The sequence below is a fragment of the Varanus komodoensis genome, unplaced genomic scaffold, assembly GCF_004798865.1.
Source record: "Varanus komodoensis strain SLA01 unplaced genomic scaffold, ASM479886v1 scaffold41, whole genome shotgun sequence".
In the NCBI taxonomy this organism is placed as follows: Eukaryota; Metazoa; Chordata; class Lepidosauria; order Squamata; family Varanidae; genus Varanus; species Varanus komodoensis.
In genome coordinates, this window is record NW_025335954.1 from 8,464,079 (window position 1) to 8,490,557 (window position 26,479).

The window sequence follows — 26,479 nt, forward strand, 5'->3', positions numbered from 1 at the left end:
AGAGAGAGAGAGAGAGAGAGAGAGAGAGAGAGAGAGAGTTAGAGTTTGGTGCAGTGGCTAGCATGTGGCTTTATTTTTGCTAAGCTGAAAAGGCCCTAGTCTGCAGCTGGATGGGCAACCACATGTGGCTGCTTAATGCTATGCATTATTCACACAAATGGGGCTGGTAAGTGCTACTTGGTACAGCCTGGAATACACACTACGGGTACAAGAAAACTTGGTACTGGCCAAAAGATGGAAGTCAGCAAATATGCCTAGCTCAATGGCTCACATTGGCAAATACAAAACCCCACAGGAGAAAACCCTCTACAGGGGATCTCTGGACTCAGTTTCATGGCTACCAGACCCCTATTTACATGCTGAATCGGATTATTTGCCTCCAGGCGATACTCGAAATTATCACGAATGAAACCTCTCTAGCCTTGCTATTACTGGCAAAGACAAATACTCAACTCAGGACAGCGGTATACCAGAACCGCCTCGCCCTGGACTATCTTTTAACTCAGGAAGGAGGAGTATGTGGGAAATTCAATTTCAGCAATTGCTGTCTCCAGATAAATGATAATGGCGAGGCCATTGAGGAAATAACTGACCGGATGAGGAAACTCACTCATGTACCAGTTCAAACCTGGGAAGGTATAATGGACTCTGATGGTTTCTTTGGTGGGCTGTTCGGAGATTGGAAACAAGTTCTGTTTATGCTGATTTGTGCCTTTGGTGGACTTATGCTCCTTCCTTGCCTAATTGCCATAATTCGGTCTACAGTAACTCGCACTATTGAAGGTATGATGGTGGTCACAACCAACCCGAAGAAAGTCGATGCCCTGGCAAAAACCCTGGTACTCAGACCTGTCCTGAAGGAATGTTCTTCCTTGCTTCAAGGACAACCCATGGAGGCCACCTCCAGGGTTGCATATATGAGAAGGGAGAACATGAAGGAGCCTGATTAGCTTAACTGATGCTATTTGCTTTTGTAAAAAGCTGCTTGCATAGGAGCTTGGTTAGCCTAACAAATGCCATTTGCTTTTTGTAAAACTGCTTGCTTTGGAGAGGAAAAAGAGAAGGCAAAATAATGTTGATAAAGTAAGACAAAGAGGTAGTGTGAAGAAGATGCAAGGTCTGTGAGGGGATCACCTGTGAGGGAATTAGACGTAGATAAACGTGCATGAGGTCAGACACGCAAGGGTCAAGCAGACCCTGAGAGGGGATTGGGTGAGGGAACAATGGAGGTGAGATTAAGGGAAAAGGTATAAGAAGGAAGAGTTGGTGAAATGTGGGGTGTGTCGCTTCCTGCCTGCATGTAGGGAGCGGACACCCGGTTGCTTTGCTCAGCTAAATAAACTGAACGAATCTCTGCCTGACTGAACCTCATTGGCACTTGGTTTAGTGGGTCTGTAAGTCACCTGGCTAGCAGGGACCTCAACAGTACTGTGTTATGCAAAGCCTGTCTGGAACTGGTCTCTTTTGGCTGCAAGGAGATAGTCTGTAGTCTGAAGCAATGCTTACTTGCTTATACTTTGCATAATAAAGGCAATAGGTTATGAATATAACTTGACAGCTTGGCTACAAAGAGACTCAGAAGCCAAGAGACATGGATCACACAGTTGCGGGACAATGCAGGTAGGGACACTGTGAGGCTCAATAGAGTCGTCACTAGGTCCCAGAATCCTTGGCAATGCACAGGTGCTCCAGGACAATCCAGCAGGGATTTCTCAGCAGACCAGCTGATGTGGAAAGGCTTCCCAGAAGATGGAAAGTTTGAAACCCATTGGTGTAAGGTAGCCTTTCCTGATTTGGATTTGGTTTGGATTACAACTCCCAGCATTCCTAACTATTGGTCATGTGGGTGGGGGCTGATGAGCACCAGACTGGGGAATGCTGGTCTAGACTGTATTGATATTTCCCACAACTTACTAACTTTGTACCTGTATCTTCTTTCCTGAACTCTGTTGTATCATTTCGAAGATCTTCAAAAATTTGTAATCATTTTGTGATGGCCAGAGCTGCTGAGACATGCCACTGCAAAACAATCAACATGTGTAAAGCTGTGAGAAGATTTCCAATTGCATTATGATGTCTCTCTCTTAGTAATCTGGCAAAACAATCAACGGATGGAAGGGGTATCATATCCAGTCATTAAGTGGATTGCCTACATCAGGAGTTGTCACTGGGTTAAGGGTTGCTCCCCCCACCCACCCCCCTACAACCCTCTGCATTCCTTCTTCCCTTGCATAATTGTACTCACCACCACCAAACAGCTGTAAGGGCTTTAAGCTAAAATATGCTGATTTTTTGTCCTTTGATCCCACCCTTATTGCCTTTTGTCCTGCCCAGCTTTGAAATGTAGCCAGAGAGCTTCTCTGAAACCAGTTTGGCCCTTGGACTGAAAGTGGTTTGACAGGGATCCTGTTGCATTCTGGCTTCCTGCAAGCTGCCCGCAGAAAGCAAAGCTTCACCCATTATCAAGATTTCTGAGAGACCATTTGTGGAGGAGGAAGCACCGAATCGGTTTCTCTGGTCCGGCTGCATGAGCTGCAGCGGTCTTGTGCACAGCTCACTCATCACCATTAACAGCCTGCCAACCCAGGGGTAGAACTGGCAGGCAGAGAACTGGGGTCATGAATGGTGGGAGGGGGTGGTGGAAGAGGACTGCATTTTGGAGGGAAAGAAAGTGCAATTTTCCATTCCCCAGAGGAGGAGATTATTTGCTGCTTCCCTGTTGGCCAAAGCTGTTTCCTGCAACACCTGGATTTGCTATGGTTGTTCAGCAGGGAGCGGGGGGGGGGGGGTCCAAAGAAAAATTCACTCTTCTACCCTCCCTCTTCCTGACAGCCCCATGCTATCGCGACTTAGGGAGACCCTCCACTTTTCTGCATGGGAGTCAAACATTTTCCTCTTCTCCACCCTGACTCCCATCCTGGGCACTTGGTCGCCCAAGGGAGGAGGATGAGGATGGAAGAAACTGCTTGCTTAAACAGGCAGAGAGAACAGGATGCAGCAAAAGTTAAGCTGGCTGCCAGCTCCCCATCTGGTTTGTGCTTCCCCCAGCCGAACAAGGCACATAAATCCAGCCTGTCACAAGCCTGGCTGACAGCAACGGCTTTCCTGAGCCTCCTAAAGCGCCAACAGATGCAGTGAGCGCAGTGTGAGGGGGAGCACTTGCCTGCTGGAGGGCCACAAAACACGGCAGCGGACAACGTCTGCAGAGGTGCCAGCTAGCGCCTGGTAGGACTTCACAGAAATATATACAAAGGGGGCTGGGAGGTCCTTTCTCTTGCTGAATGAATGGGGCTTCTTTGGGACAAAAGCATAGCAAGGCTCAGCCTCTGATTTCCATGCCTGCACTAATATGTGCAGAATGTGATGTGGCAATAAAGGGAAGGATTTCTAAGCAAGTGCAGAGTGTATTTCCTGCGCTACAGAGCAGCCACATGCACTAAGCAAGTGCAGAGTGTATTTCCCTCGCTACAGAGCAGCCACATGCACTAAGCCACATGCACTAAGATTCAGAGAAGGACTGAAGAGAAGAAACAAAGAGTCTTGTGGCACCTTCAGGTCTGACACATTGATTCCTTTGTACCTCCTTAAGTTGCTACCAGGCTCTTGATAGTTTTTGCTGCAGCAGACTAGCATTGCTTCCCTTCTGAATCAGAAGGCAGTGCCAGCTCCAGGCTTTTGAAAGGCCCTTGCAAGACATTCCTGTGCCCCCCATCACCTCCACAGTCACCAGGGGCTCTTGCCCCTCAGCCTCTTCCTCACAGATGCTTCCACCTGTTTCCTAGATGGACAGTGCGCAAGGTGGTTGGAGGCATCTCCTGCTCCTCTTTCCCGCCACCACTTTGTTGGGTCCAGAGGGAGAGGCAGCTAAAGAAGCAGGATGGATGACAATGAGCAGGCACCAGTTCAGGAGACTCTTGCCAGTAGACCCTTCCTGTGACATGTGTTGGGAAAATTTGGATAAATCTTGTCTGAAAAGCATGACTTCTGTGTGCTTTTGCATTGTGGGATCAAATCCTGTACTCCTTCTCAAAACCAAGCTAAGTCACTGTTTAAAATAGCATTGGAATTCAGTATCTTCCTAGCCCAGAGGGGTTCATGTGCCCTGGTCATTCAGAACGTCTAGAGTTGAGATAAGGGTCTGAGCTTATCATGAATAGTTTCTCAGTAGCTTGAATTTACATGTCTAAGCAGACCTGGAGATGGGTTCAAGTTACTCAACTAAAGTGTCAATACACTGCAATTAGAAATATTGTAATATTATTGTCACTGTATGATTGACTAACTTTCCTTTATCTGTTCTGTATGTGATGACCTCAGAACCTTATTGTAATGTCTGCATTGCCCTGTACCTGGGAGGGTATAAATGCCCTGTAATGGTATTGAAGCTTTGCAGCAGAGTTTACCTCTGCCTGCATGGTAATGCATTATCGTGAGTGTACTGCGGCAACCTGGGTAATGCAATAAAGCCAAGATGGTCTGGACGCTTGATCTTTCCCACGAACCCGAGTTTTATTTCCTCTTCTCAAATTGAGATTCTGGGATTCTGACACATGGGCCCTTACATATGCCCAACCACAACTACCCCTGACACCAGCTGCATCAGAGACCTTCAAGCCCTGGCATGTCTCTTTCTAGAACTTAGCAAACCTCTGTAGAACTGACCTCAGACCTGAACAGGCAAGGGGTGCTTTTGCTCATGGAACCATGGCTGCTCCATTTTGCAGAGAAGGAAAACTGAGGGTGCATGCAAGGAGAGAGCCTGAAAGGAGGGAAGGAGATGCCAAGAAGAATGTTGATCTCTTCTGCTGCATTTGAATAATTTGGCATACCTACAAACTACAGTTTCTCAGTCTATGTTTGTAGGGTTTTTCCCACTTTTTGCTCTCCCTCCTTCCTTTTGGCTTGCTTGTTCCAGGACTTTATGAACAGCTTGAGGAGTGATGAAACAAAGAGCCCCAGCTAGCTAGGGCGGTGGCAGCCCAAAAGGAAACAGATCACACCTCTCTGCTCTTTTTTCCATCATGCTCCTGATCCTAGAAAAGCAGGGTTAGCACAATGCAGCCTCACGTGGCAATGCAAAGACGCACACTCCCACACCCATTCATGTGAGCCAGAAGAGTCACATGCATAAACACACACTTGCATATTTGCATGTGCTCATCTCAGATTTCAGCACAATGTTAAATGCTGAACAGATGAGAAGTGCATACTAGTGCACACCAACAACACAGATTTTCACACCTGACACTAGTGTGTGAAATTGAGGGTCCCATCCTGCCTCACAAGCACTGCTTTCTCCTCCTTAGGTCACACTCTTCCAGCTGCCAATTTTCCCTTAGTTCCTGCCACAGCACAGCTCTTCCTGTGGCCAAGTGGGAGCGGATCCTCAGTTCCACTTTATTCAGAGCGCTCTCCCATCATCGGGACCCAGATTCTGTAACGATACTGTAATGGTTTGGCAGAGCCAAATGTGATTCTTACCTATTTCAAGCCAACTCGGAAGAAGCCAAGAAAAGGCTTCTGCATGTCTGCTCAAACACAAGCAGGACTGAAACCCTGAACAGCACTTTCAAGAAGCTCCTCAAATACGCAAACTCTGCATGCCTACTCATGCAGCCTTCAGGGTGACACACACAACTGCCTCTCCCTATGTCCTGCTCCCTCTCTTCTCAGCAATGAGAAATGCTTACCTCTGACCAGCAGTGTTCATGTCAGTGAATAAGCAATCATGTCTTCAACAGTATCTTGTTCTGCTCATCCCCTCAGTAGATGAGGTTGAACCCATGGATAAGGTCTTCTTGGTGGTGGCACCTACACTTTGGAACTCTCTGCTGCAGGAAAGCCTGCATCCCTTGCTTCCTGACTTAAGTAACCTACCTTCATATTGCTAACATCTTCCTTTTCAGGAATGCTTTTGGCCTATAAGACATGTTAACTCTGCTCGTACTTTTTACTCCAATTATTTTAAAATGATGAATGAAAATGCTCCACTTGCCCTAATTCTCCACCTTAGTTGCAGGTCACCAAGCTAGGTGTATTTTAGCAAATATTCTTCGGAACAAGAAATTCCCCACATTTTTCCTGAGGATACCCATGTCATGGTAGTGTCATAGCTTTTCCTTTTTTTGTCAAAGGATTCCTTTCACCATGTTGAATCACCCACCATGCCACAGACCTCATTTTATTCTGGGGCATCATGAGGGGAAAAAAATCATGCCCCCCTTGAAGAGGTGCAGAAAGTTCTGCAAAATGGCACTCCTTTTTTGGGTAAATGGGGTGGTAACAAAGTTTCAGAAAAGCTCTATTGTGGTTCGTTCACTTGGTTGATTTGGGCCAGTTTCTTTATCCGTTTTTGTGAAAGAAGAAGTGAAAAAGAACTACATAAGCTGCTTTGGCCTCCTCACAAGAGGGAAAAAGATGGGATATAAACCCCATGTTGTTGTAGTAACAGCAGCAGCAACAACAATGCTGTCCGTCTGTTCATGGTTTTATCTGGTGCTCTTTTTATGATCACTTACTTTGCAACCTCTAAGCTATTAACTCTTTTTAGTTGTCATATTGTATTTTGTTTCAAGGTATGTTGTATTTTTTCAAATTGGTAGCCATCTCGAACATTTAAACGTAGGCAGGAAGGACTGGAAATGTTTTAATGCAATTAAGATGTAGCTATAGAGCTTATAAATTCCTGGCCTATGGATGAATGCAGAAACCTCCTGGATATTCAGCTCTGGTGGGAATAAAGGCAGACCTGCCCACAGTCTGACCACTCTGTCTGGATCAGACATTCCCACTTAAACACATCAGCATTTACTATTCCAGAGAATCAGGACGGGGAGTGGAAGTGGTTAATGGAGTCACTCTTTGGCTGGGATTTGAAGGGCCCCTCCTCTACCCCCCTCCCCCCGGCCATCAGTTCACTGCAAAGGTCTTTTTATGCCCCAGCAGTCCCTGCTGGGCCCCTCCTGGACCCATTTCCCCCAGCAACAAGCTGGCCAAGGGGTCTGCTGTTGGCAGTAAGCCCTGTATTCTCTTTTGCAGCCATGCAGTAGAGTTAGGGCTTGCAGGGGCTATTTTATCATCAGCGACACCAATATCTTGCTGGATAGCAAGAGACAGACTGGGTTCAGAGAACACAATAACTCATATTCAAGGGTTGAATGTGGGTTGTTGTTGAACCAAGGGTTGTCACGGAATCATAGTTGTTATGTTGTCTGAGCTTGGCCAAAAAACCATAATGATCCACCCACAGTTCATAACACAGCAACACACCACGGGTTCTCTTCATGCCTTAGCTGTTTGTAGTTTACAAGCCATGGCTTGTTTGCACAGCTGGGCTCAGACAACATAATAACCCATGCTTCAATGACAACCTATGCTCAATACATACTCAACTCCTGTGCGTGAGTTCTTGTGTTGCCAGTCACACACTGGCTTCAATAGTTATCAAAAGGTGACATTTTGCTGCATTTGCCTCAATTGTCTAGCCACGTTAGTCAATAGTGAAGGATAATGGGACTTGCAGTCATCACCATCTAAAATGCCACAAGTTCCTCATTCATAGAATACACAATCCATCCACACACACACACCAATTTAGTGCTCCTGGACTGTGTTTGAATAACTTGTGTTCTGCTTCTCTCTCTGAGCTCCTTTACAGAGGAAGAGCACAGAGGAAAAAAGACATCCATTATGCTGAAAAGAGTCAGGATGTTCTAAGACTACAGATGTCTGCCTAAGCAAAGGGCAAGTGACCTATCCCAGTGAAGAGCCTTAAAGTTAGTCAATTCCCGTGGACGTGCCGCCTGACCCTGAAACTGCAGAGGTCAGAGTCTTCCCTCAAGACTGAGTCAAACACTTCATTGTGGGCTGCGAGAACCACCTACACACCGAATCGGCCAATAAGTGAGATCAGTGTGGGAATTCTCTCTAGACGCACTGAAAAATGCTGTATCATCTCTCCTCGCTCCCCAGCCCAACCCCAATGAGCTGGCAAAGCTTACATCCCTGATTCAGAAGAAAAACATTGTTGCCTGCTTTTGGAGCCACAAGCTGGCCGTAACTCATTGCAGCATGACTGGCAGCTATATTAAAGGCATGTGCGAGTGAGTGGGAAGGGATGGGTGGAAGCAAAAGTAAGGGGATGCTAAGAAGCCAAGTTCAAGCACTCTTTCATTCTGTCCTCCAAATTATCTCCAGCCTTTGAATCCTCCTGCATGTTTCTGCTAAGCACATGAGCAGCTGAGGTGCAAATAGGTGTCCTGCTTGGGGGCAGGGCAGAAAGCTGCCATCTTATGCTTGCACAGCCCCTCTGAAAGACAGTGCCCCAGCCTAAAGCTCTTCTTCCTTCCACTGACACCCTGCCCAGGAATCAATGCAGTCATAGAACCACCCCTGCATTATGTCTTACTCAGGGGCCAAGGTGCCTCCACCCATAACCTTTTGCACAGATAGGATACAGCTTCCCAATCTGTACCCCTGCGCTGTGATAAAAGCATCTCTGAGCATGCACAGAATGCTTGCCCAGCAAGCAATTGCAGCAACCTCACACACATCTAGTACTCAGAAAGAGACTTTCCAGCAAAGCATGTTCTTCCTTTAACAACCTTTCTTTTCCATTAAGAAATTAGGCCTTGGCCTGTCTTAACTTGGATAAGGTTGTTCTCCCTGTGAAGAATGCTTCACAAACTCTGTCCAGCTGTAATGGATAGGCAAACCTTAGACAGTTGCTCGCCAGATAAACAAGTATCTCTCATCTTCAGGCCTGGTCTTCTAACAATGTCATTTTTGGCCTTCTCCTCCAGAGTCCAGCCTGGGAGGAGGATCCTAGTGTTGTACTGCCACCTATTGGCAGAGTTGAGTTACAGCTCGAACTCTGGCTCACACAGAGCCGGCTGCAGTCTGGACTAAGGATGCAAAAACAAATCAAATCCTCAAGCCAATAAACTTCATCTTCTCCCAAAGCTTCCACGCAGCTGTACGGAAATGGCTTCAGCCCAGCCAAACCATTACTTTGGCTCCAAACCCTGGAGGAGAAGAGGAGTGCTGGAAGGGATCCCCTCCCCCTCCCCAAAATCAGCAGCAGAAAGGAGTAGTTATTATTAACTCTGAGCCAGCTGCTGCTGGTTATTGGTCAGAGCCAGGGGGATCAATTGCCATTCAGGGAGAGAAACTAAGGTGGGTGCTTGGAGCTTCCACCAAGACCAGCTGAGCTTGAGTGAATGCATACAAGTGGAAACAAGCACGAGGAAAAGCTACAGACTGGCCTTGTGGGCACAGCTGGGTACAGACAGACCCTCTTTGCAACAGTGCACCACAACTGGTTTCAGGCAAACACAATAACCCATAACTGAGTCTTGAGTGTAGATGGATGTTGAATTGTGGGTTCTGGTATTGTCTGAACCCCCCTGCCCTATAAAGGGGTGGCTTGTTTACCATGAAGAGAACCATGGCTTGTTGCTGGGATGTAACTGTGGATTGTGCACCGCTGTTGGCTATCTCAGCTGGCATTCAGATGATACAATAACCTGTGTTTCAACAGCCAATGGCTCTTGGTCAACAACAACCCACAGTCAGCCTAGACAGTGGGTTGCTACACTATCTGAAACCATCAGTACGTTTAATACCAATCTCCTTTGGAAGATCAGTGGCACAGCCAGTGTGGCTTAGTGGTTATATAGCATAACTCAAGAGATCCAGGTTCAAATTTCCACCCAGTTCTGCTCTTTCAGCCTAAGCTACCTCAAAGATCAAAATGGGTAAGGATCATGTGCACCATCTTGAGCTCCTTGGGAGGCCCCTTCTGACTCGCTCTGTTTTCTATGTTTCTATATGGGTATGTTTCAGAAAAGCACATCCCTCAGCCTATATACCAAATTTCCCCAGTCTCGCAAGGACAAAAGAAGAGCCACCCTGGTTCAGAGCAAGGTCCTGTGCCCTCGGTGGCCAAGCAGCTACCCCTGCAAAGCCCACAAGCAGGACAGGGGTGCAACAACCCCTTCCCACTCACATTCTGCCTCGTGACCACTGCCGGTGCCCACACCTGGCATTCCTGGCCATTCTGGGCCAAGCTAGCTGAGGAATTAGGTCCAAACCTTCTGCAGGGTACCAGTTTGGGGAAGGCTGCTATGTGCCAACAGTGGATTCATTCTCTAAGAATGGATCCTTAGGCAAACCAGATGGCACATTCCAGAGAACCTCAAGCTTCACACAAGTGCATGCATGCAAAGCCCAAACCAGAGACGTAATGGACAGCATACAAATTTTATAAACAAACAAGCAAACAAACCCTAAGTCAGGCAGTCTTCATTCTTATGACACTGACAAGCTCATAGACTGCACTCAGAGCACCCCCCCCCTTTTGTTTTGTTTTGCAAAGGAGGAATGTGAGGACAATCTCTGTGCCCCTCCTGCTCAGCATGGGAAGCCCATAAGCCTGTGTGGGGTTGTAACTGAGCCCAGAGGACTTAGGGTTGTGTAGTGGTTAAGACTGCTGGGCTGAGACTCAGGCGATCTGGGTTCTAGTCCCCACTCAGCCATGGAGTTCACTGGGTGACTTTGGGCCAGTCACAGATTCTCAGCTCAATCTACCTCACAGGGGTGAGAGGAGAAGACTGAGAGGAGCAGAATGATGTAAGCTCCCTTGAATTCCATAGAAGGAAAAAGGAAGGGTATAGATATAATACAATAAAAAATATGGGCAAAGTCAATTGGATTTCAGCCTAAAGCTAAAAGATGGGAATTCTTTCCCAATGCAGCTTCAGCGAGGTGACTTTTCTCAGGACCCTGGTTGGGTTATGTGGATGAGAGAGTATATTTCTCCTCCCTTTCTTCTGTGGTCTCAAACCCACTCCAGGTGCCCAAGGGCTGTTACTTGCACAGTTACATTACATATTGCAGAGGTGGTGAACCTGAGACCAGATAAACATATTTGGACCTTTAGGATTCCCCAGGCAGCTCAGCCTCTCTCCCTGACTGCTGATTGTCCGGTGGTTTTCTGGCTCTTGCATATTCACCACCTCCTTCTAAAATGTTGTAATGTCCCTCCCAAAGTCTAATTGTTAAAATATGCTGATGTTCTGGCCAACCCCCTTGTCTCCCCACCCCTTCGCCCCTGGGATTGTTCAAACTCTAAGAGCTTTGCAAAGGTGAGTTCAGCCATCCAGGTGGAAAGAGCTTCGATGTCTCTGATGTAGTATAATGTCAAATGTCCTTTGGTTCAGAAGGAAAACAAAGTGGCAGTGGTTGTGGTGGCAGCATCCATCTCACTGTGGTTGGGGCACAAAGGGACTAAAAGAAGGAGAAGGGGAAAGGATGAATTTTACTGAAGCATATTGAACTTTCTGACTCACTGACGGCCACAGAAGCGCCTGCTGTTCCCAGCAGGCCAGTTCCATTTCACTGACAAGATGCAGAATGTGCCTATCTACTGAAGGTAAGGTAGCCATCCAAGAAAATGCTCCGTATAATTGCACAAACCATTCGAAGGACTCAAGATGTGGCTCTTGGAGGCTGTCGCAATTGATGAATAACTTAAACAATTCTACCCCACCCTTGCTTTGTTGAAATCAAAACAAATTTGAAATCTTGTGTGCACCCACGTGCACGCATACACGCGCGCGCGCACACACACACAGAATATAATTGTGAGGCAGCAGCAATGATACAGAGGAAATATTTTTTGGAAAAAAAGTGGGATGCTGCTGTAGCTGAAGCTCTTCCTCCTGCCCTTCCATACCTATCCTCTTTACAAACTGGACAAAAGCCGCAGGGGAGGTGTACAATAATTGAAAAAGGAAAGCAGAAGCCACAGTCTCAAGAGACGTTTCTACGGCTACTGGTGATGGCATGCAAATTGGAACTGAGAATCTTGTGGTTCAGTCCTTCCCAAGCCTGGGTTGCCTGGGTTGATGGGAGTTGTAGTGCAAAACATCTGGAGGACACCTAGTTGGGGAAAGGCAGCTTAGTGTTCACTTGGGTGTGCCAACATTATCATCACAGTTTGTCTATTGGGAAAAGTAAACTATGAGAATGGATATATTCAAATGCCACACCGAATCACCTGGGCAAGAAGCCATGGTGAGTGGATTGCCATGAAACAAAACTTAATGCACTCAAAAGATGATGGAAAAGCATGAAAGCCAGACTGATAGCCAGTTTTTGCATTTCCCTCTTCGAAGTGTCCAAGGAAAAGTGCAAAAATGAATTCCCAAAAGTACATCCCCTGCTTTTTCTTAGGAAAAATTTTGACAGCTATCTGTCAAAACTCCAGGTCCCTTCAAAAAGGGGTTTTGACTGGGCAATGGGGCTTTTGTGACAAGGATATATGGACAAAAATCCCAGGAAAAATGCTGTATCAGACTTCCCACTTATCCAACCTCCTTTTGCCAAGAAAAGGAGGACAGGATGTACTTTTGCACTTCCTGAGCACCTAGAGTCTTGAGCAAAAGCACAAAATGTCCAACAGCCTGTGGACTGCCTGCACAGAAAAAAATGGACTTTGTTAAGGGGGTGCACCACTTTTTTTTATGAGTAGAAATCATGCCAGCCATTGGTTTCTTTTGACAGCCTACTTGTGACACTCCCCAACACTTTTCTCCAGCTGCACTGGTACAACCATGAAGGTTCACAGTTGCAAAACACAGTAAAATATTTTAAATGATGTACTTTTCTGCATGATTTTTGGGTGGAAAAACAGTATCTTAAAAAAAGTTCCAATAGTCACTGACAGCTCCTTCAGTCCAGGGGCTGCCAAAACAGAGAACACAAAAGCTGGTTGTTGCAATCGCTGAAAAAAAAGGGGGAAATGCAAAAAAAACCAAAACAAAACCTGGGAGCCCAATGGACATGATCAGCAGGGGAGGGGTTGTTGTTTTTGCCAAGTGAATCAATCAATCAATCTTTATTACAATCAAAGACCAGACCAAAGTAAAGCATTAAAAAGCAATTCAGCAATATTGGGGAAATATAGGTAGCCATTGGTTATAGGGTGTACATAGCAGTGCCAATAACCTGTAACTCCCCAGAGTCATTTCTAACTTGCATGCCATATACAATATCACCATTCCAAGTGATACACTTCAACACAATATACTATTTTAATGCTAGTATTACACCATTAAATATTAGCAGCCATATTGGACATTGTCCCAGACTTTATCTTTCATAAATGCTCTTCTATGCTGATGCCGTTCCAATTGAGCAAGGCAAGGTGCAGCTGTGTAGCCCTCCCTGAGGTGGAATTCTGAGACACTGTTAAGATCAGCCTGTCTCTCAGTATTTGCAATGCTTGATGATTTCCATTGTCTGCTCAAAGCCCGTATCTGAGTCCACAAGTGGAGGCCTAAAAAAGCTATTTTCTGCTCAATTGACGGTATCCAATTAGATTTAAAGTCATCTTGCAAATTGGTGAGGCAAGACTAGTTGGAAAATATGACAATCTGAGTCAGCACACAAGGATAGCAACCCAGATCCTAGCCTCAGTTTTAGTTTGGCCAGTCTCCAATCCTACCTTTACATTGGAGATGTCCCTAGGGTCTCCCAGTATTGCCATCAGGTATTTTGATTGTACACATTCTAGTATATCAATATTCAGGAAAGGCCCCAGTTGACAGCTGTATAATAATTGAGCTAATACTTTGGCATGGTATAGTTGAAGGACTAAAGGGATAGAGAGGTGGTCTTTCTTTCTCATAAATTGTACCATCACTGAAGGGCTTCTCTGGATACACCACATATTCACCATGGGCCTTCCAGGAGCCACTTGCTTGAAAAACTACACCTAAATATTTGAAAAACCTGCTCAGTCTTATAAAGATTTATTAATCATCCATAATCAGGTTTTGGGTCTTTTTGCAAAGGCCATGATTTTTGTTTTTCGATAGCTAATCATCAGGTCTTCTTCCTCGGGGTATGCAGTCAGCTTCCGCAATGCTCATCTAAGCCCAGCTGGAGTCCTTGAGATAATAGCTGCATTGCCCGCATACAGTAAAATAGTTATGAGCCCCCCTGCAATTTTTGAAGGGTGAAAATCAGTACGGTTTAACTCGTCCACCACTGAATTAATGTTGAAGTTAAATAAAAGCAGGGTCAGAATGTAGCCTTGTTTGACTCCATTTTGCATCGGAACAGGATTTGTAAGATGGCCATGAGTGCTGCATCTTACCTTAAGTGAAGTATCCCTATGTAGGATCTGAATGAGTATAAGCAGGCACCTGTCAAAGCTGGTGGCCTCTAATTTCTTCCATAGTTTAACCCTTGAGATGGAATCAAAAGCTGCCTTAAGATCTATAAAGGCTACATAGAGTAAGGTTATTTTGTTCGAGATGCATTTCTCAATGAGATGCTGCAAGACCAAACATTGATCAATGGCCCTCCCTAAAACCTGCCTACCCCTCTGCCAGTATCTTATCCTGCTCCAGCCAATATTTAAGCTTCTTGATTGGCTGGAGAATACACTATATAGGTGCCTAGTGTATAATTTTCCAATGCTGTTCAATAAACTAATGGGCCTATAATTTGTGGGATCAACTCCCTTTCCCTTCTTGAATATAGAGACAATTATTTCAAAGCCCCAATTTTCCGGAATCCATCCAGTTATGTCAAGATAGGAAAATAACAATGCTAGAACCGGGGCCCACCAGTCCAAGTTGTTTTAAACTACCGGGGGGGGGGGCATCACATCGTCTCCTGAGCTTTGCCCATTTTCATCTCGGCAACTAGAGCACACATTTCTGAGGTAGGAACCAGGGGCCAAAGCCAAGCATCTTCAAGCATAATATGTTGGGTCACCTGGACATTATCAGGATCTTTGTATATGTCATGAAAGTGTTTCTCCCAAACCCTTAGGACAGGGGTCCTCAAACTTTTTCAGCAAGGGTCCAGTTGAAAGGTGCCAGCGGTGAGCACAGGCTGGCAAGGCGGTGCTGGTGGGGGGGGGGGGCGTGGGCTGATGCAAGGGTGGGCATGTGCAGCAAGGCAGTGGCTTGCTCACGCAGAGATCGTTTTCTGTGAGCAAGTCCAAAACAATTGCATGAGCAAGCTACCGCCTCGCTTCACGCATGCGCACGGCGAGTCCAAAACCTCTGAGGTGGGCTGGATAAATGGGCATGGTGGGCTGGATCTGGCCTGCAGGTCATGGTTTGAGGACCCATGCCTTAGGTGAACACAGGAGTCTGGCAATGCTGGCCCGCAGGTTGGAGAGATACTATCAAATGCCAGAACATGGCTGGTTCCTTAGATTTAGTTGTTTGAATCAATTTCATTGAGAGCCAAGTGTCTCAGTAGTCTAGTTTCCTGTAGCCATGATGGGGTTGTCCTCCCAGGTCTGGACAATGTAACAAACCATTATACATACCATAACCCCTTAAAACCCCATGGGCTGGCAGGGAGGCTTGCTGGCCATAGCCAAGCCATCCTGAGGAAATCAGTCTGGGTTCACTGATGCAACAATGCACAATGGGTTGCCATGTTGCGCCACCCTAGTCAACCAGCACTGGGGGCATGGATGGGGAGAGGCTGTATCACAATAGTAGAAAAGGTCCAAATTCTACCCTTGGAAGTAAAGCACTGAGACCTAGCATCCAGGTTCAACCTTGAGCATCCCATGTATAACAACCCATGTGTTATACAGCAGTAGCACAGGTAAGAGGACCAGGATTTGTCTGAAACACCACAAAGTGTGTTCCTTGCAGCAAGGACCAGCATCTTGCTGAAATGGCTCCAAGGAGCAACAGCAGGTCTGGTGTGGAGGGCAGTGTCGGTCCAAGACGTTTTCCTGTCTGAGTTGGAGCTGCAAAAGTGTTCCCTTCCTTCCTACAGTCAAGGTGTGTCAAATCCAAGGCCAGCCATGGTTTTTTTTTTTTTTTTTTTTGGCACCCAAGGCAGAAATTTCACAAGCACTGCTCCCCACAAAAATAAAACAGTAACTTTTAAATAATTGTTGTCCTTTCATTATGACACCCCAAATCAATCATCCTCACCGAAACCAGCACTAGGGTGAAGGAGTGATGCTCTAAGACCCCTGCTGAGGTCAACATTTCAGCAGAGGCTCCTAGTGGACCTCCAAGGCTCCTTAGCTTCTCCTTTTACCATTCCTGCCCACCCTTTCCTTCCAGCCTAGAGGGCATGCAAACCATAAAGGGGGCACAAGGGGCAGCAACGGCTGTCACCACCTACTTGCTCACTTTCCCCCCACTCCAAGAGTGGCCAGAAGGTGGATCACTGGATGGCGTAGACCAACTCCTGGCATTCTTGAGCAGAGACTGGAGAGTAACATTATATGAGGCCCAGTAATGACTGTCAAATGCTTAATAGGATAAGCTTACTAAGTAGATGCACACCTAAGTGTCCCAGTTAATTGATAAGCCTTATGACAGCATGAATATGAGAGCTAATTTATCAGGATATAATTTATATCCTGACTTGCATGATTTACAGTGTGGTCCTGGACATGTCAATCCAGAAATCAAAGTAATGTGGGGTTTACTCTCAGATGAGTACTGAGTGTAAGAGTGTAGACGACTAGTGAGTATAAGAGTGTAGCCTTTAATTCAGTATTTTGTCTGTGCTTCTGCTCAGAATATTTTGTTATCAGTCTGTCAAATGTAAAACTTTTGTTCAAGAGCAGTTAAACTATATCCATCACCATCATCCCCCCCCCTTTTTTGCAGAAATATTTAAATAGCTCTTAATTGTAAAGTGCTTTCTGACAGTCATAATCATCCATGGTAACTGATTTTTCCATTTCTCTCTCTTTATGATCTCACACTAAATCTGTCACTGAAGTCAAACCCAATCCAAATTCTTGACCAGCTGTCGTAAACACAGTGCTTGCCTTTTCTCCATTTAGAAGCAATTCCATTCTAGTTGCTATTAATCTCCTGCCAAAACTATTTCCAAACTTACTCAACAGGAATATTTTTGGGCTCAAACGCAATCTTATCTCCTATTTCCAACAGCACTTTCCTCCAATATATGTTCATTGTGGGGGGTATCTACCATGTAAGGCCATTATCTCTTCAAGCACATGTTTTTCTGCATGACAGGTCACCACTCTTATCAGTGTTGCTATTTCTATAACTGGATGGGGGAAATGAAATAAAGAATGATTTGCCCAGAGCTATGCTATATACCAGTGACTCAAAACAGAGTGGGAAGCTTGCCAGGCCCCAAGGACATCTTCCCCATCAAAAGAGACAAGGTTCTTAGAAAAGGTGGCCGCACTCTTCTCCATTTTCTATATCTTTTAAAAGAAATATTCTGCTCTTCCATAGCATTTTAAAAACAGAGCATGTCTGTCTGTAAAAACACAGCAGTGAACATACAAAAACATGATCACAAAAATACTTCTGATTTATGTATAACTTCCCTTGCCTTTCAAAATAAAGCAGTAAGTCCAAGGGCACACAAGTGACAACATGCAAATATCTTTTAAAGAGAAATACAATAGATCTTGCAACATTACCAAAAACCAGGAGCTGTGTGAATCCAGCCAACAATGGATTCAACCCATGATCTTCCTAAAGTGACTTACAATATGCACAATCCACACAACAAAATATTTTAAAAAATAATTACAGAGGGCAAGTAACTCTCCTTCAGTCTGTTTTCCCGTCTGCAGAAGGAGAAATTATAATATTGGCTTGCCTCATAGGGCTGTTGTAAAGATGTTTAGATGATGCATGTGCATTACTTTGAATGCTTAAAAATGTACACATTGGAAACAGTATCAGTAATATTCTAAGAACTTTGACTGGAATCCAATACCCACTTACCTGGATGTAAAGCACACTGAAGGCAACAGACATAGTTCTGAGACTGATCGCAGAAAGACCTTGGAAGAAAAAAGGTTCCTGCAGGAAGGGCACAGATGACCAGAGTGGATGTGGCAGATTTCATGGGGACAGAGTTCCAACAGTGGCAAAACTGAGGAGGTGGCCCTCTCTCTGGTGCCTGCAAATATCATTTTAGCAACAGACCTGAAAGCAACTTCTTGGAAGCTGATCTTGTTTTGGTTCATATGGGTGAAAGCAGACCTTTAGGTAATGTCTGGCTATCGTGCATTTAGGGTTGAGGACTGGGACACTTTACTGCTAGGATATCTGAAGGACCATCTTCTCCCACACTGATCTGCCTGACTATTCAGTTCATCTTTGCAGGCCCTCCCATATGTCCCAACAACCCCAGAAATATACTTTGTTAGGTAATGGAAAGTGGCTGGGCTCAGGCCCTGGAATTCCCTTCCAAGGAAAGCCAGCCCCACCTCTTCTTTCTTCATTGATGGGGCTATGGCTCAGTGGTAGAGGATGTGCTTTGCAAGCAGAAGGTTCAAAGTTAAATCCCCAGCCCCTACCGGAGAAGACTGCTGCCAATCCTTGTCAGTCAAGAGTCTAAGGCTCCTCTCTGTGCAAGGGCCTTCTGAGAGCTGTTAAAAAGCTAACCATTCTAAGGAAGCCATTTGGATTCTACTATAATTTGACCATAGTTTTAGTAGAGAGCCAGTGTGGTGCAATGGTTAACAGCACGAGACGGTGACTCGGGTGAACTGGATTCTAGCGCCTGCTTGACTATGAAGCCAACTGGATGACTTTGGGCTAGTCACAGACTCTCAACCCAACCTGCCTCACAGGGCTGTTTTTTGTGCAGGTAAGACTGAAAGCAGGAGAAGACTGATGTAAGCCGCTTAGAGTTCTTTAAAAGAAAAAGGCAGGATATAACTCTAATAAATTGCACTGCTGTTTTGCTTTCGACTGCTGTTTAAGTGTTCTGTTATACTAAAAAGTTCTTTTTAAAGCTTAGATATTTATTGTTTTACCTTGTGATTAGGCACCTTAAGCTTTTTGGCAAACTGGAGTACAACAAAAATAAAAACACAAACAAGAATAGCATCAATATCATAACCTTGATCAATTTAACGATGAAACTGTTTAGAAGGTCTGAGAAAATAAGGGGAGCCTCTCTAGGAAGGGAATTCCACAGCCACAGTACCACTACTTCATAGTACCACTGATTGCATGACACCAAACAAAGGTGCTTTGAGGAAGTTCCAGAAGCAGATCTTGAGATCTGGGCAGGTACACATGGCCAAATGATCTTTCAGGTACCCCAGAGCCCCAGCCAGCACAGGGCTTTAAAAGTAAAAAGCTATCATTTTGGACTGAACTTGGAAACAAGTTTGAATTAATGCAGCTTATTTTGGATTGGTGTAGTGGTACATCCTTCCCCAACTCTCTCTCTTAATATACTGAACTGTAGCTCCCATTATCCCAGCCCATATGGCAGATGCTGGCAGGGGAGGATTAGGGCTATAGTCCAGCACCTCTCAAAAGCTCCAGCATGGAGAAGACTCATGCAGTATGTGCTGACTGATCTACTCCTACCAGCATCCTGGCAGCAGCTTCATGGTGGCCCAATTTGTTTCAAGGGCTAGTTCATGTAGTAATCATAAACCACCAACTGCTTTCTAAAGACTGGCCTTAGTTTGCCTCCGGAATGACAATAAAAAGGGGGAAGCCAAAGCATTGTGACACAAGAGGAATGGAAGCCCTGTGGCACTCTAAATGTAGCTGGACTCCAATGCCTATTAGCCGTTACCCCAACCACTGGTCATGTTGACTCTGGGGCTGATAGGAAATTAAGGCCAATAACAGGATGGGTTACAGGTTTCCCACCCCTGCATCAGGGCAGCCAAAGGAAAAGGCTCCAATTCTTGCAGAAGCTCATTTGGCTCTGTAAAGGCAGAACTTTCTGAAAAGCCTCATTAAATTATTTGATATTAAGATATTTGATGTTTCAAGTACAGTGGTTAAAGTTATATGGCAGGATGCAGTCCCTGATAATCGAGACTCAGGCCAACTTGGCTTTAATGTTGAAGAGCGCTGCCTTGACTTTGGCCCCACAAATGAAAACTGGCAGCCAATGCAGAAGTTTTAAAATGGTTAGTTCCTGGTTCAGCCCTGTGTACTGGATGGATTCTGCTGCTACACTTTCATTGCTGGAATTGTAATTATTTTATTAGTTTAACCTGTACACCCTTAGGCAGCAGAGTGGCTCATGCATTTTATCAGTTAAAGATATTTAGGAAAGCTGACTTGAATCTACCAACAAATCAATCTGGAACAGTTTGCAATAACTGAAGTTTCTGGAGCATCTTAAGGGCAACTCTGGATGGAGTGTGCTACAATGATATTACAAAATTACTGAAAAAGTAATCTAATCTGAAATTCACCAAAGCATAGATGAGACTCTATTTTGCTTGCATAGCATACAAAGAACCCAGGAGGAAGGCAGAAATTTTCATCATGGAGTTTGGACCGTATCTTGGCTTAATGAGCTGAGACACGGACAAGGCCTTTCTCTATGCATGCAGGCCCTTCGCTTTCTCCCTCTACAAGTGAGCAAACAACCTTGAAAGTATTTCATCAAATAGCATTTCCTATTTTGCTGGAAATGGAGAACTACCATTAACAGCTTTGGAACACAACAGAGTATTAAGCCAAGTTTGAAAAACAAAATCAAACAGGAAACTATAGCTAATGGAAGGCATCTTTGTCATGCATTCATATAAAGGGAGTGTGACAGTGATAAAAAAATGTTTTTGCTTTGGTGTGCAGAGCCAAAAGTCGAACAAGCGCAGAGTCAGAAATTTTGTGAGAAGGCAGTTTACAGGTACATACAGGGTTTCAGTACAGAATCACCAATACCCAAATACTGGGAGAGGTGCAATTTAAAATTAAACTTTTAACCTGCACAAGACTGAAGCAGGTCATTGTTTGTCCACCATTGCATTTATGGGACAAAATACTAAAGGGGAGAGCAAGTTTGCATCTTACCAAGCAATGGGGTGGAAAAATATCTACACCTTTTTATTCACGATTTCAAAAGATGAGTAATGGACATTAAAAAATAAAAAGCTGAAGTGAGATCAGGAATATTTCTAAGGCGGGCAGCCTCCCCCAGAGTGCGACTACAGTTTTGGGCAAAAAGCCACTCCACGTTACTGTACAGGTAGAGCCCAACCTAAGACAGAGCTCTGTTCTGTTATGCATACGGTGTGTTAGCTACCCATCCTAGCCCATCTAGTGGTTGGGAAATAGGAATTGCTCCAATACAATTACCTCATGAATGGTGTTGAACTGTACGGTGCAAGAGAATCTAAGAAACTGTTGGTCTTAAAGCACAGATGAGGCTTGTAACATGCAGGGCCACCACATAAAAACAGTATTAATCAAAATGTGGAGTATCTGATGAAGTCATGGCAAAAGCATTCATGTCTGTCGATTCATGGGCTAGGGTACACAGGTGGTTTAAAATGCCGGAACTGTAAAAGGCAGGCGGCTAACCACAGTACATTTCTTACTTTTTCTGCTGAACTCCCAAAAGTATTACAAATAACATTTGGCCTGTGCTTAGAGTTTTACCCTAAGGAGGACTGCAGCTATGCTATGCCAACCTGTGGCACATGCCCCAGGACCTTGGGACATGGCTGCAGAGCATGTGTGAAGTTAACGCTGTACCTTAATGAAAATACCGCAGAATTTTGGGATGTCTTGCAAAAGCAAAAGATAACAAATGCTTTTAGGATTTTAATATTATTTGGCTTTTGAATATGTGCCCCCAAACCAACGCATGGGAACATGTCTCTCTGATATGAGTAACACATTCTAGGACAGCAGTCTGAAGAAGAACCTGCTGCCCCAGGGCATCCCGATACTGTCCTAAAACACAAAATTAAACACTAATTCAGTATCACCTATGTAAATGAGGTGATACTGTGTTTCACCAAAATACTTACCATCAAGCAGGGCTTAAATACAGATATTAATGCCAAACCATGGCTGGGACTTGAGTGCCCTTGTTTTCTTACTTGCTCCCTTTCTCTTAACTTGGGTGTTAAAGTTTTGGTGAACTACAATTCAGTGTGACACTTGAACTATTGCCTGGACAGTTAATAAGCCACTGTATGGAGGGTGAGGCAAGAATCCCGGTTTAGGTGTCACAGCCAACTATAAACCAGGTTGCGGAAAAAGAAACTAGCATGGGAGGATACGCTGTGTGAGCCCACAAAGTATGCTCCTGATTGCCCAAACTTAGACTGGGTACACATTGAGCTAGTCTTCCAGATCATAATGTTATTATACCAAGTGAACTGGACTTTGTCATTTAATCAGGTTTGCTCCCAAAGGTAAATCTTTCCCAAACAAACCCAGAGTCCTTCTCTATGCAGCTGTAACATCCTCACATGCAGGAATCCCTGTCATGCAAAGCAGAGCCCTGATGCCCAAGCATGTCAGTCTGTACAGGAAAATGGGAGGTCAGTCCATACATCCTTCTTTTCCACAAGGAATGGTCATGTCCATGCAAGTCACATGGGAAAGCTCATGGAGAATTCCTGCAAATGTTAAGCTGTACGTGGGTCATTCATGTAAGGTGCCATAACCTAGAAAGCGATACTTCTGCGGGAAAGAACTTCCTGTTATTTCAACTGCTACCTATTTTTAGATGTGTGGTCAACCTGTTTCTGAACATACTATAACAGGTTAAGTGGTTAAAGTAAGATCTAATGATCTCTATTGGCAAAGGGGCTACAAATCTCACCATTGTTTTTACAAGCAAACATCATCCTGCCTTTGCTTTATCTCGACAGCTGGTCCTTTCACAGCTGTCTAGAAAAATGAAAGGGAAGAAAAACTCTGTTTGGAGACTCTCTGGGTCAGTATTCAGGGTTGTTACCTGCTGTACTCTGTTATCAGCAAGTGGCCCCCCCAAACATTGTCCAACCAAGGGTTCCAGTTTCTGCAGTTGTACAAGTACTTTTTAAGTATGCACAATTGTGCATATTCCTTGCACAAATTAAAAATTGTCAACCACCAACAGCCCTGCCTCTGTACAACTTGGGCTGTCAGTGGTTGTCAAAATGGATATTACATTGTCATCTTGTCAGACTTCATGATCACCGGAAAGCTTAATAGAGGTATGGGGAGCTATAACAATCCAAAATCAGTTCCCAATCATGGTAATGGACACAAGCACTACTTGGGCACATGTGGGACTGCTGGTTCTGGCAGTGGCTGGGGCCAGCTGGACAAGAGCAGCAAGGAGGGCTTTGCTGCTTTTGCCAAACAGTTCATTCACCCATTCCCTTTAGCCACAACGTGGATGATAACGCACCATCCTATCATGAGTGAGGATGAGGTATGGGTTGCCGAGACTGCTCGCTGTACTACAACATGCCGCCCTGTGGGAATTTGTGTCCCATGACAACCTCTTGTAACAACCCATGATGGACTGTTTGTTACGCAAACTCAATCAATGGCAGTTGCAGATGCTAGAGGGGCTGGGACTGCTGTTTCCAACTGGCTAGTCCATCTTCTACATGAACAATCCATATGGCATCTAGAGAGCTGACAAGGTGAGTGTCGGCTATTGTTCTTCCTTCTAGCTCCTGTCCATGCTTATGCTAAGGGGGCAGGAAAACAAGCAACATCAAACAGTAGGGCTGTGGAGTTCCACAGGTTGGTAGCAGCCCCCAGTTGAGGCCCAATAATGACAATCTTCCACACCAGCCCTGAAACCCAAGCAAAGGCTAGAAGCTTGCTTGCACTTTTACCGAGAGAATGCTACAAGCCTGCTTTGATATATAGCTGTTCTCTTTGAACTTCAGTGACTGAAGAGTCAACAACGCAAGTTATTATGAAGAATTGTTTTTATAAACTTTGTCTTTGAATTCTTTAAAGTTCTACAATAACTTATTTTTGCAAACATGTAGCATGAAAAACAGCAAACTTAATGTTTACGAGAAAGTGAACTGTTTCCTTAACATCTAAAATCACTACGCCAACAGAAAGAAATGCAAAACTTGCTAAACAAGAAAGCATTTAGTGGCTTAACCTTAGCAACCAGGCTGCTTGGGGTGAGGATGAAATGCTTCAAATACACCCTCATGCTGATTCAGCAACTAAACATGCCCCTTCCACTGAAGTATCAGACCCTGCAACATTTATTTTCCAACATTCATCTGAACACACTGAAGAAAGGAAACAGGTTGGGCATTTTATCAATCAATGAAATGTCTTGAAAGATAAAAGCCTAACCCACAATGGCATCAACTTTGCAAACATACAGAGCTTGAATTTACTACACATGAAAAGGGAGGCAGCAAAGACTAATGGCTTCTGGGGCAAATAACAGACTAAGAGCAGCACTGTTGGATCAGACCAAAAGCCTCTCTCATTTTATCCAGCAGCCTGTTCCCCAGAGTGGCCAGATACCCATGGGAAGACCAGGCTGGGAAACGCTGCAATAAAGGTATATGAGCTCATTAGGTTAGGCATGGAAGGGGATGGACTGAAATGACCGAATTGCTTTTACCTTCAGAGAAGTGATAATCTCAATCTCCACGCCTTTCACTTTTATCAACTCCCAACATGTTTGTGGCAGAACACCTGAATCATCTCTTAACTATGATTACATTAATCACTTGTCCATTTCAACTCATTCCTTGGCATGTCAAAAAGGACTGCAAATGCAAAAAAAAAAAAAAAAGTTATTGGTAGGCTCTTCCATCCCAGATGCCAAACTCTTCAATCTTACTTTCGGGTGCCTTTCAGCTACTCTCTTAAATCTGCAAACAGCACCTATATGACCGGAAAGATATTTAAAATGTCCTGAAAAGGCATGAGTAGGGCTCAATTGCATGGGTCTTTCCTAAGATATCAGCAAGTCTCCAGTAGAGTAAGTGCCAATAGGCCTGCACATCTGTCCTGTCCAGATGCTTTTGTCATATTGATGTAACAGTCGTGGTGCATAGGGTTAGAAGTATCATGCTATTTGTCTTTTGCTAATTCATCCAGCTGTCTATGCCATGTAAAGTTGTGAACAGTGTACAGCCATGGGAAGCACTGCAGAGAGCAGAAGGAGAGCTCTGGCAAGGGAAGCTGCAAAATCACAGGCACAGATTGTGCCACTTCAACTGCTGATTTTCCTTCATTTCTTCCTAGCCTTGAGCAATCAGTTCTACTCCCAGTGGTCAGAAAGTACTATACTACTAGAGTGCCTTCTCATCCTTTCCCAGGTAAGGGGATTAAATACACAAGTATAGATTCTGCTTAAACATCTAAGTGAAATTTTAGCCTCTCCACAGGCATGAAGGAACACATGTAGGCCAGTGTCCTGACTTAGAACTGTCATGTTGTTGCTTGCCAATAACACACAATCCTGCAAAATTAACCAGGAAAATAGCATCATTGTATAAAATTATGACAAATAACTACAGCACCAGTTCCATCTGTGTGCTGCAAGTCCATCCCCCTCTCTGGGGAGTATGCATTCTCTTATCAAGCGGTGTAAGCACTTCCAATAACTGAGAATTTCTCCTGTTTTATTGTAACCCTCTCCTTTTGTAGATGAGCTCCCAGTTTATCATACTTATTTGTTCCTATCAAAAAACAAATTCAACACACTAACATTAACCAGAACAAAATCATAACATTTTAAATCACCTGTTTTTGTTTTGTGCTAAAAGTCAACCTCACCCCACCCACTCCACGGATGCACAGGATTTAATGATTTCTATCAACTGAGAATTTCTTTTGTTAACTGCCACATTTAGGATTAAGAGTTCACATTTTCAGAACTTTTGGCTTAGCTAACCCAAAGTGGAATAGAGTTTAGTCTGAGTCTCTTTACTGGAACTCCAATCTTTTGAAGAGAGTAGATAATAAGCACTTGATAACCACTGGATGGGACAGTTTCTGCTGTGCTCTTCAATTTCCAGCATCTGCAATTAAATTAAAAGCAAGCAATTTTAGGCCTCAAAATAGATACCATGATAATGCAACACAGAAGCAGTGTCAGGCAAAATGGTTTTGTAACTCCACTAATGCACAGGCCATTATCTCAAGGCAACATCACCAATCCTTTGCACAGCTAGCTTGCTCACAGTGATATATGCAAGGACAAATGTGCATTCTGAACATTAATAACTAGAACTGTTAACAGACTCAGAATGTGTCTTCTCAGGCTGTCTCATGGCTCAATGTAGTACAGATCTTTTAGTCCTGCGGGGAACTGGGAAATTGGATAAGGGGGCTTGAAGTTCCCCTGAACAAAGTGAGTTCTCTCAATCCATCCTCCAAATTAACACTAGGAAGACAATGCATTCTAAGTGGGGTTCTTCCTAAAATGGAGGTGTAGCATGACCCTTGAAGAACTTAAGAAAAATTGATTTAGAAGGTGGCCATCTTCTACCCTACTGTTTATCTAGCCCATTGATCCTTGGAACAAAACATGCAACCTTGGGTAAAGTCTTTTAACATATGGCCCTATATGCTCTCTGTCCAGCTCTTTTGGTCACCCTCCCCTGGAAATAGAAATAACCAGCAAGGACATACTGGAAAGGTGAGCAAGATAGGGTGCTTGGTGCACATGCCTGTGAGTAAGGAACTCAAAACATTTACAGTTAGAGAGAACACCAGAAGAGTTT